This window comes from Manis pentadactyla, chromosome 7 (assembly GCF_030020395.1).
Source record: "Manis pentadactyla isolate mManPen7 chromosome 7, mManPen7.hap1, whole genome shotgun sequence".
NCBI lineage: Eukaryota > Metazoa > Chordata > Mammalia > Pholidota > Manidae > Manis > Manis pentadactyla.
This window is the reverse complement of record NC_080025.1, coordinates 73251803-73264390: the sequence shown is the minus strand read 5'-3', so window position 1 is coordinate 73264390 and position 12588 is coordinate 73251803.

Below are 12588 nucleotides of genomic sequence, written 5' to 3'. Positions count from 1 at the left end.
CTATTAGTTTTTTATACTTCTCCCACAGCTGCATTCTGAGAGTAACAGATGATGTGTGGCTATTTACATAAGGCAGCTTGTGTTTTCTTAGAGTTCTCCCTTTTTAAGCCTTTGCCTGAAAGGTTTTACCTCCCTGATGGGACTCAGCTGATTCTTAGTGTGACTTCACCCAACCTTTTAAGAAAGTATTCATTATTTTCAACTTTGGCATTTCTAGGCAAAAATGATCATTTATTTTATTTTCCCACAGAAAATATATAGGAGCCTGCTTCCAAGTCTCCTAACAGAGACTTTGTATCAAAGGCAATAAAAAGAAATGAGAGCTGAAATCCTGATCATATATACCTACTTGGGTATAGGTCACAAGAAGCTTGAAGGCATCCTAGTTATTATATATCATGCATATATAGTGTCTGCTTTAAATCACCACACATATATACTGCCCACCAACATTATTCTATCATTGTACAATGTTATTTGACGTAATTCAACCGATTCTTTTAAAGTTTATAGCCTCATTACTTTCCTCATGTTTATGTAATACAATTAAAAGTAATCATCAGATTTTATTTACTTGACAGTTACTTTCAAAACATACGTAATTCACAAAAGTCCCAGAAACCTGGGCCATGAAGAGACTTAGTGAATTCTCTCTCAAGTTGGCCAACTTATGCCACCAAAAATCAGTATTTTTATTTCTGCCTCAACTGTTAAGCTTTATGACTGAGGAGAGTGTCTTTATGTTGTTCTCTTTGCCTGCTTACCTGATTGCTTAGTTATCTTTTGCGATTTCATCTCTTTCATCTGTGCATAGTTGAGAGAAATAGCTGCAAAAAAGAAAAAAGCTATTTTATTTTTTCCCCTACAATTCCCTTTCTCAATGATTCAGGTTTCCTAAAAGAAGAACATGAGGTAAGGCATACATTCTAATCTTATTGAATGTGGGGCCTTCGATTAGTTCAGAGACAGGAAAAGAGAGGAAGTGGTACATTGCAGAGCTGACTACTGGGAAATACGGCTTGGTTACAGTGCTAGAGGAAAAGAAGACAGTTTACCTGGCTTCATCTATTTCCAGTCCATAATTGGTTAAAACTAAACCCAAAGGGCATTAACATTTTCATGTTATGTTACCTGGCCACTCCAAAGAGCCCTCGGGGAAGCCAGATTCCTTAACAATTGTCTTGCCAATGGGTCTCAGCCCCAGGCAAGTTCGCTATGGATTCAGTGTGACCAAAGAAAATGACAGCAAAACCTTCTTGGGGTGAAAGGGTTATACCCAACTTTATTTCCACAGTGGCAGGTCAGTCACTAGAATCCCATTCACTCAGAGTGAGTTTGTATGCAGCAAGCCAGTCTCTGCCTCTGGGCCCCTCTGTCCACACAGCCATCCTGCACTGCCATCCTCTGGGCCTCTCTGCCTGCACAGCCATCCCACACAGTCATCCCACACAGTCGTCCTCTGGGCCTCTGTCCTTGGCGCTGCCACCACTCCAGCCTCTGCTCTGCTCTCCTGCAGCCTTGCAGTCCTGCCACCGTGTTGTGCCCAGAGCACTGGGCAGAGCTCTTTATATAGAGTCAACAGCCATGTATTGCCCACAGGTGTGCAGTGAGCTAGTCGATCGGGGCCAGGTGAGGAACTCTCATTTTATCCACACAATACAGCAGCTAATTAACAAGAGGGAAAAGCTCTCATCATCGAGGCAAGAGGAAAGCTGCAGTGTGTGAAGAGCTATCAGGGAGGCAGGCACTGTCCTATTTTGGTTTGCGAGGCATGGGGGAGGGGGCAATGGGGGTGAACTGCGCAGGGGTCGGACATCACTTGTGCTGGCCGAGTCTATGTGCCTTTCTCCATCAACCTGACCCAATCGACCTGTTTTGATTTGGTTTCTAAGAATGTCTTCCATGTTTAGGATGGCTCTGTTTACTCAGAACACTTTCCGGAGGATTAATTTTACAATCTGAGGTAGTTCAAGCCATCCCATTGGGATGCCACTTCTCACTCTTCTAGAGGCCCCTCATGTTCAGATGGTCCGGTCTTACCATTTTGTCTAGATTCTTCGACATACCTTTCTCCCTCAGGAGTTCACACCACCTTCCACGCTGCAGAGTGCAAGCAAGTAGTTCCTGGAGGGAGTCAAATGATGTCTTAGCTTTGATTATTGTGACAAAATACTACTGGAGTCTTGGAAGTTCTTGGAAAGATCCTGGCAGCTGGAACACAGAGATGGTGTTGTCAGCACAGTCAGGCTCAGGACACTGGAATTTTAGGGAGCCCCAAACCTTCAGTCCATAACAACTGGAAACATTCTTAATTTGAGCTAATTGATCTCCTTACAGTTACCCTGACATAGGAAACTCCACAAATTGAAACAGTACTTTACCAGAGGCCTTACCCAATATGTAAGGCTTATTAAGATTTGAAAGTCTGATGATAATTTAAAAATGTGTATTTCTTGTTAAAATATCTTGTTTTTATTATAGGGCTAAAAAGAATGCATTATTATTATGGAAAACTTGAATCGAAGGAAGTATTTCCCTACCCTTTTGTTACCTCCCACCCTAGACTCAAAGTTTAAACAAGTCTTAAACCTTGTTTCAAGGAGAATGGAATTTATTTCCAGTTTTACCTGTAGTAGACTGAAGACTATATTGATCTGCTAAGCATGGATTATTTTGTACTTTCAGACCACAAGATGTACAAGTCAAACTCTCTTACCTTTTTAAGGTCCTTTTTCCCGCAGTTAGGTTAGCATGAGCTTGTCATATGCACATGTTTCGTCCTTTGGCCTGTGTTGATGCTCGGCATAGAGTTGAGAGGAGTAGCAATCAGAGGTGCACTCCACGTGCCCCTTTCAGGCAATGCCGTGAGACCTTTTCCCCCTACTGAACAAGTCCTCTTTGTCCTGAAAAAAGAAGGCGGTTCTCTCTGCCTGTTGAGAAAGTTCAATTTAAAATCTTGTGGGAAGAATTTCACAGCATGCAAGCAGAAACAATTTTACTGCCTCTATTTTCAGAATCTCCTCAAATTACAATAATATGTCCAAGAAACATATGAGAAAAGACAATTGTCTGGGGCTAAAACAGAGGTTTTACATTTTAAATCAGAGTTAAAAAATCACTTTGCTCCCCAAAACTGTAACTTTTCCTGAAGTATGGAATTTTAAATTGGAAAATAAACTCTTAAGAGCAAAGAAAATAATGCTTGGGTAAAATAACTCTTTTCTATAAATCTTAGACTCCTCCATAGCTTGTATGACGTTTTTAAATGAATTATGGTATTAATATGCATTGAAATTTCTCTATTTCATTTATTACTTTTATTATTAGGTAAAAATTATATATTACTCACTTTTATTGTTCATCATGCTTAAGGAAAACATCTGAATAAGGAAAGATTTAGTTCCTATGTTTCATAATCCTCTGAAGATTGTGTTCACATTTTTGCATTTATATTTTGATTGACATGACAGAGGTTAATTACGATCCAAATGAGGATATAATACAACATATTGTTTTACAAAGCAGCACTTATTTTTAGTTATGTTTCTTACTGTGAAATTAAAATTTGTTGCTTCTAATATTTACAGTGGAGATAGGCCTGGAAATTAAAATTGGATACATCTGTGTAGACCTCAAAAATCGTTATAGAAAATTTACAAATGAAGTAGACAACTTGACAGATAACCACCTTTAGATATTTGGGAGCTGAGGAGTTGATTGATTAGTAAATCAATTAATTTTATGCATAATCCATTTCCTGAGCAGAATTATTTGAGGATTTTCAAAAATGTTTACATATTCACGTTTAATGATGAATTTACGCAGGGGGTAATCAGGTACTAATACACCTGGTTGTGAGAGCAATTGGTAAGTAGATACTGAGTTGCCAGTACAAGCTATAGAACGTTGCTAGGGTTGCAAGGCTCTGTGGCATGAGGATGAAAGTCTGTTTAGAGCCCTAGACAATTCTCTGCTATTCTAATACAACGAGTCACTCAAATAATTCCTCTTTCATGTATGGGATAATCAAAATAATTTTGTTTCATTTAAGTACTTGGCCTTGCTTTCTGACATAATAAAAACAGGCATATTACAAATACAAAAAGAAAAATCATTTATACCTTAGCAAGAATGTGATAGTGAGTAAAATTTTTGGCTTTTTAAGAAAAAGGAGACTATCAGACATGAAAACATTTCTTTAAATGCATTAAGTGCTTCTCTAGAGTTGAGTCACTAACAACCTAAAATCTATAGAAAATATCTTAAACTGAAATTCAAAGATGGGAAAAATATCTCTGGGTAACTAAAATAGTCATCATAGAACTTGTCTGATAAAACCAGCATAAAATAACTAACACAACAAGCCCATGAACAAAAAGACAATCTGGATGGAGATATTCAGCTCTGCATTGTTAAGCCTACTCCTTCTAATAAAGTTTTCGGCTGTCTCATTTCCCAGCTCAATGCCAAATGGAAACCATCACTAAGCAGAAACTGGCACCACTACAGGCACGTGCACTGAAACAAGGAGAGTGAGAAACCTGACCACATTCAATCAACAGAGGAGAAAAAGTTGTCTAAGGTAACCTGAGAACATGTAAACAACCTAGTAAGTGCCAGTCACTGACCCTAAGAACGTCACTGAAATATGTCACATTGAAGTAAGGAACGTGCAAAATAGTGTAATCTGTTTACTAATTTGGAAAATTCTATTTTTAAACATATTATTTTGACAATAGCCACCAATTTGTCCAGCAGTAAATACTGCTTTTTACCTTTTGTTAGAATATAAAAAGTTTGTCATATCATCCCTCAGTGAGATCCTATGTCAAACCCTCCAGGTTGAAGTCTGAAAATACCAAGTGTCTGGGTGACATAGTGTAATTCAGACTCAAGGTGCTGCTGGTAGTGCTAAATGGCAAGAATAAGCTAGTAAATGTGGACATGCAGCAATTACAACTTTGACAGAGAAAAATCACTGAAATATGGTAGGATATAGGCACGTTTCTTAACAGCATTGCGGAAATAAAAAACAGCTGTCAAAAATAATGTTAATAAATTTTAGTACATTTACTCAATTGTATAAAACTATGAAAATGAAATTTTTTCTATTCGATTTTATCTACTGACAATATATGCATAAGTTTACAGAAGATTAGCTCTGTGCTGATTCCATTTTTATTAAATTCATTGCAACCAAAACTAAATAATACATTAAACCCTATTACACCTAAATAGTTGCATATCTTGGTCATCATCTAGTGTTGGAAAACAAAAAAAATATTTCTGAAACTTGAAAACATTTAACAAAAGAACTAAATGTATTTAAAACAATGTACTAAGTATGGGAGTTTTGCTATATAGTGACTGAAAAATACAATAGATTTTCAAAGCCAGTCTTAACACTATTTTAAACTTACAACAGTTATTTCTTTCATAGGATGCTAAAATATTAGAGAGGAGAGAAAACATTTATTTTCAATAACTTAACAAAATATTTTAAGGTCAAAATTTGCCACTGCCATTATCAATATCAAATAAAAATGTTTTATCTGGGATTTTAAAAAGAAGTCTAGTGTAGGTTGCCAGCTATAAATATATCCCTAACGTGCATCCCTTACCCCTCTCAGAGAAACATTTCAGAAACAAAAACATAGAAGCCAAAAATACTACAGGGTATCATCAATATGGTTATTTTTATAAAAATAAGAACTTTCTTAGTAAATCTTTAAAATACTGTGCGATGACATGAGGAACAGCTATTAAGAAAGTTATGTGAATATTACAGTGAAGAACATAAAAATAATTGGCAGAGTTAAATTGTTTTCTTTTCACTAAGTTGGGCATTCTAAATTGACCCTTTCTATGATTAGTTAGTTATGTGCTTATCTACCAGAAAGTTCTAAATTTAAAAGCAAAACTTTTGGGCAAAAAAGCCCCTTCAAAATATAGCTTAGTATTTTTAAAAGAACTTTGGAGTATAATGTACATTTATGTGGTTCAAAGAGCAAAAACAAATAGAGATAGTCGACTTTTTCTTCTTAGCCTTCATCTACCCAGTTTCTTATATATTCTTCTAGACTTTATGATTATACAAGAAAATAAGCATATGTATTTTTATCTCCCCTTCTCTTTGTATACAAAATGTGTCATCTTATACATACTGTTCAAATGTTGACTTCTTTCAAGTAATATTAGTCTTGGAATTCTTCCCATGTAAATACATCCAGTACATCTTCATTAAAACAAAAATAGCTGCCTGGTGTTCCTTTATATGAACTCACCATAGTTAATTTACAATTCCTTATTGGTGAATGTTTGTGGCAGGCTTTGTCCGTATTTGCCAATATTCACTTCCTATTCTTTGAGATCAGTTCCGTATCCTGTGAAGAAAGTCCTGGCCCTGTGTCTTCTTCTAACCAATGAAGTAGGAGAGAGAGTGAATGCTCTGTCCTGCTCTCTTTTTCTCCTTTCCCTCCCTGTCCAGTAGAAAATGAAAACAGTACAATTCTAGAGGTATCCTTTTATCAACCTGGGATCTAGAAGGAACAGAGTGATTCAGATGTGTGCTGAGCACCTGTGTGAATGAGAAACACCACAAAGCATATGCTTCATTTGTTACCATGGCATTAACCTAGATGGTCATGACTGATGTGGAAAGTGTACCAGGATGTGTGAGCTGCCCTCACACAGACCCTGCAAGTCATTGGCAGCCTGGTGAGGAAATGAGTGGTGAGAAAAGTGTTACTAGAGCTGGAAGGACACAGCTCTATGCTTTGGAGAAAAGTGATAAAACTGTTGCTTGCAATAACTTGGAAAGTCATTAACATTCTGTACAGTTTGATGGAAAGATTGGAAAACAGAATCCTAATAGTATGGGTTGTCTACTGTTAGTTGTACTTAAAAGGAATGCCAAGATGTAATGAGCCCAGGGCGGAAACTGCCAGTTTGAAAGGAGAACTGGAAAGAGAGACAGACTTGAAAGTTAGAAATCAAGACACAATTTCCTCTAGGAAATCTCAAGAATTAAGAGAAAGTCTTTGAAATCAGCCTTGTAGAAAAGGTCATATAAAACATATGTACTGTATAACAATTGCTAAAATGTCTGAACAGGTTAAGTGGCAAGGCATACATTCTTTTTTCTTTGGAAAAATGTTAGTGAAAAATGACGAAGAATGTGACTTTCTTACAAAAAAAAAAAAAAAGAAACAAAACCCTGAAAGCTCAAGGTACCTGCAATTAAGTATATTTAGAGATGCATGGCTTGAAAATTGTGAATGTGCCTATTTATAAATAAATTGAGAGAATTAGTGTATCAAGAGAAATACTAGCCTGGCCTTAAATAGACTATTATGTTTCCAACTGTCTGTGGGCAGAAAATGGGCTGAGAAAGCTTTTCACCACTTAAAAAATTATACTGTCATGTGTCTTCTTCAGTTGTAGCCAGGGAAGATAATGGAGAGAGAACGACCTCCCAGAGGGTGGATTCAAGGGCCACAGGCAGCAGAGGACCCATGACCTGACCACTGTCTTCAATAGGACAAATCAGAGCCCTATCAGTGATCATTCGCCACCCCCAGGACAGAGCTCATTTCTGTATGTGGCCAGCATGAATTGGCATTGCTAAATGAGTAACTACTGTGTGTTTCTATATTTCTCTATCTGAATGGAAATGTTTGAGTAGGTATGCTGGCCTTATTTCCCTTCTGTATGTCTGGCAGAGAGTGTGCATATGATGAACTCCTGGAATCACCTAGGGCTTTGAGCTCAAAGCACTAAATGAGTGGAAGGTTTGGGTCATTTTCCTTGGGAGGAGGTGAGTATGAGAAAGAGAAAGAAAACCAAATATTTGCTGATATGAAGGGAAAGACTGTGGTAATGCCTACTACAGTTCACCAATATTCAATTCCCTACCCTGCAAGAGAATTATGTTCAAATTCCTTATCTCATTAGGGCCAAAACTGGCTGAATGCCTTGCTTTTGCCAAAGAAATGTAAATAGAACTGATGTAGTCAATATCATCTTTATAGCACAGGGATACTTCTGTTACCTCAGCCCTCAAAGTTTGTCAGGTCCTATTCCATAAGTTAAACTCTAGTAGGAAGATACTTTCTTTAAGCAGTATCTTAATGAGTATATAAATGAGAAATAAAATTTTACTATTTTAAAGCATTGCAATGTTGGTATTGTCTGTTACTTCAGCATAACCTAACCTAACCTGATATATGAGTTACTTTCAGACTTTTTCTATAACAAATACAGGTACATGGCTTATACATACCATTTTGAAAATGTGTAACTGGACTTAATAATTCCACTTTTTTGAGAATTTAAACTATGTCAAAGTGTATAGTTTTGATATGTAGCCAAACTGCCCTCCATTACAATGCTATCAATTTGTATTTACTTACTAGGAATTTGTTTATTCAGACTTGCCAAGAAAGTGTATTATCAAAAATTTGGATGGTCAATCTGGAAAGCTAAGATTTTGCAAATAAGTGAAAAAAAATGTTGGCTTCATCATTTAAAGAAAGCATTTTATAAAATGGATGTTTAAAATGTTTCCATTGTTGGAGAGGGGCGGAAGATGGCGGCGTGAGTAGAGCAGCGGAAATCTCCTCCCAAAACAACATATATCTATGAAAATATAACAAAGACAACCCTTCCTAGAATAAAGACCAGAGGACACAGGACAATATCCAGACCACATCCGCACCTGAGAGAACCCAGCGCCTCGCGAAGGGGGTAAGATACAAGCCCCGGCACCGCGGGAGCCGAGCGCCCCTCCCCCCAGCTCCCAGCGGGAGAAGCGCAGGCAGAGCGGGAGGGAGACGGAGCCCAGGGCTGCCGAACACCCAGCCCCAGCCATCTGGGCCAGAGTGCAGGGCCCTCGATACTGGGAAAACAGGGCAGCAAGAACAGTGAGCAGGCACTGGAGGCTGGGCGCCAGAGGACATAAGAAAAGCGCGCGACCATTTTTTTTTTTTTGCTTTTTTGCTGCTTTGTTTTGGCGAGCGCTTTTTGGAAGTCTTAAAGGGACAGGGACCCCAATACTAGGGAAACAGGGCAGAAAGAACGGTGAGCAGAGGCCTGAGGCTGGCACCGGAGAATAAAGAAAAACGAACGACCACCTTTTTTTTTTTAATTAAAAATTTTTTTTTTTTTAATTAAAAAAATTTTTTTTCTTGTTTTTTTTTGTGGTCGTTGTTTTGTTTTGGCGGGTGCTTTTTGGAAGTCTTAAAGGGGCAGGGCGGGTCACTTAATCCAGAGGTAGGGAACCCGGGATCTCTGGGCACCCTAACCCCTGGGCTGCAGGGAGCAGGGAGGCCTCTTACGGAGATAAATAGCCTCCCAGCAGCTCCTGCTCCAACGCGACTCCACCATTTTGGAGTAGCTGCCCGAGCCAGGCCACGCCCACAGCAACAGCGGAGATTAACTCCATAGCAGCCGGGCAGGAAGCAGAAACCCTGTCTGCGCGCAGCTGCGCAGCACAAGCCACTAGAGGCCGCTGTTCTCCCAGGAGAGGAGGGCCACAAACCAACAAGAAAGGAAGTCCTTCCAGCCGTCACTCGTCCCAGTTCTGCAGACTATTCCTATCACCATGAAAAGGCAAAGCTACAGGCAGACAAAGATCACAGAGACAACACCAGAGAAGGAGACAGACCTAACCAGTCTTCCTGAAAAAGAATTCAAAATAAGAATCATAAACATGCTGACAGAGATGCAGAGAAATACGCAAGAGAAATGGGATGAAGTCCGGAAGGAGATCACAGATGCCAGAAAGGAGATCGCAGAAATGAAACAAACTCTGGAAGGGTTTATAAGCAGAATGGATAGAATGCAAGAGGCCATTGATGGAATTGAAATCAGAGAACAGGAATGCATAGAAGCTGACATAGAGAGAGACAAAAGGATCTCCAGGAATGAAACAATATTAAGAGAACTGTGTGACCAATCCAAAAGGAACAATATCCGTATTATAGGGGTCCCAGAAGAAGAAGAGAGAGGAAAAGAGATGGAAAGTATCTTAGAAGAGATAATTGCTGAAAACTTCCCCACACTGGGGGAGGAAGTAATCGAACAGACCACGGAAATACACAGAACCCCCAACAGAAAGGATCCAAGAAGGGCAACACCAAGACACATAATAATTAAAATGGCAAAGATCAAGGACAAGGAAAGAGTGTTAAAGGCAGCTAGAGAGAAAAAGGTCACCTATAAAGGGAAACCCATCAGGCTAACGTCAGATTTCTCAACAGAAACCCTACAGGCCAGAAGAGAATGGCATGATATATTTAATACAATGAAACAGAAGGGCCTTGAACCAAGGATACTGTATCCAGCACGACTATCATTCAAATATGACGGTGGGATTAAACAATTCCCAGACAAACAAAAGCTGAGGGAATTTGCTTTCCACAAACCACCTCTACAGAACATCTTACAGGGACTGCTCTAGATGGGAGCACTCCTAGAAAGAGCACAGCACAAAACACCCAACATATGAAGAATCGAGGAGGAGGAACAAGAAGGGAGAGAAGAAAAGAATCTCCAGACAGTGTATATAACAGCTCAATAAGCGAGCTAAGTTAGGCAGTAAGATACTAAAGAGGCTAACCTTGAACCTTTGGTAACCACGAATTTAAAGCCTGCAATGGCAATAAGTACATATCTTTCAATAGTCACCCTAAATGTTAATGGGTTGAATGCACCAATCAAAAGACACAGAGTAACAGAATGGATAAAAAAGCAAGACCCATCTATATGCTGCTTACAGGAAACTCACCTCAAACCCAAAGACATGTACAGACTAAAAGTCAAGGGATGGAAAAACATATTTCAAGCAAACAACAGTGAGAAGAAAGCAGGGGTTGCAGTACTAATATCAGACAAAATAGACTTCAAAACAAAGAAAGTAACAAGAGATAAAGCAGGACACTACATAATGATAAAGGGCTCAGTCAAACAAGAGGATATAACCATTCTAAATATATATGCACCCAACACAGGAGCAACAGCATATGTGAAAAATACTAACAGAACTAAAGTGGGATATAGACTGCTATGCATTCATTCTAGGAGACTTCAACACACCACTCACCCCAAAGGATAGATCCACTGGGCAGAAAATAAGTAAGGACACGGAAGCACTGAACAACACAGTAGAGCAGATGGACCTAATAGACATCTATAGAACTCTACATCCAAAAGCAGCGGGATATACATTCTTCTCAAGTGCACATGGAACATTCTCCAGAATAGACCACATACTAGGCCACAAAAAGAGCCTCAGAAAATTCCAAAAGATTGAAATCCTACCAACCAACTTTTCAGACCACAAAGGCATGAAACTAGAAATAAACTGTACAAAGAAAGCAAAGAGACTCACAAACACATGGAGGCTTAACAACACGCTCCTAAATAATCAATGGATCAATGACCAAATCAAAATGGAGATCCAGCAATATATGGAAACAAATGACAACAACAACACTAAGCCCCAACTTCTGTGGGACACAGCAAAAGAAGTCGTAAGAGGAAAGTATATAGCAATGCAAGCATATTTAAAAAAGGAAGAGCAATCCCAAATGAATGATCTAACGTCACAATTATCGAAATTGGAAAAAGAAGAACAGATGAGGCCTAAGGTCAGCAGAAGGAGGGACATAATAAAGATCAGAGAATAAATAAATAAAATTGAGAAGAATAAAACAATAGCAAAAATCAATGAAACGAAGAGCTGGTTCTTTGAGAAAATAAACAAAATAGATAAGCCTCTAGCCAGACTTATTAAGAAGAAAAGAGAGTCAACACAAATCAACAGTATCAGAAACGAGAAAGGAAAAATCACGACGGACCCCACGGAAATGCAAAGAATTATTGGAGAATACTATGAAAACCTATATGCTAACAAGCTGGGAAACCTAGGAGAAATGGACAACTTCCTAGAAAAATACAACCTTCCAAGACTGACCCAGAAAGAAACAGAAAATCTAAACAGACCAATTACCAGCAATGAAATTGAAGCGGTAATCAAAAAACTACCAAAGAACAAAACCCCTGGGCCAGATGGATTTACCTCGGAATTTTATCAGACTTACAGGGAAGACATAATACCCATTCTCCTTAAAGTTTTCCAAAAAATAGAGGAGGAGGGGATACTCCCCAACTCATTCTATGAAGCTAACATCACCCTAATACCAAAACCAGGCAAAGACCCCACCAAAAAAGAAAACTACAGACCAATATCCCTGATGAACGTAGATGCAAAAATACTCAACAAAATATTAGCAAACCGAATTCAAAAATACATCAAAAGGATCATACACCATGACCAAGTGGGATTCATCCCAGGGATGCAAGGATGGTACAACATTCGAAAGTCCATCAACATCATCCACCACATCAACAAAAAGAAAGACAAAAACCACATGATCATCTCCATAGATGCTGAAAAAGCATTTGACAAAGTTCAACATCCATTCATGTTAAAAACTCTCAGCAAAATGGGAATAGAGGGCAAGTATCTCAACATAATAAAGGCCATCTATGATAAACCCACAGCCAACATTATATTGAACAGCGAGA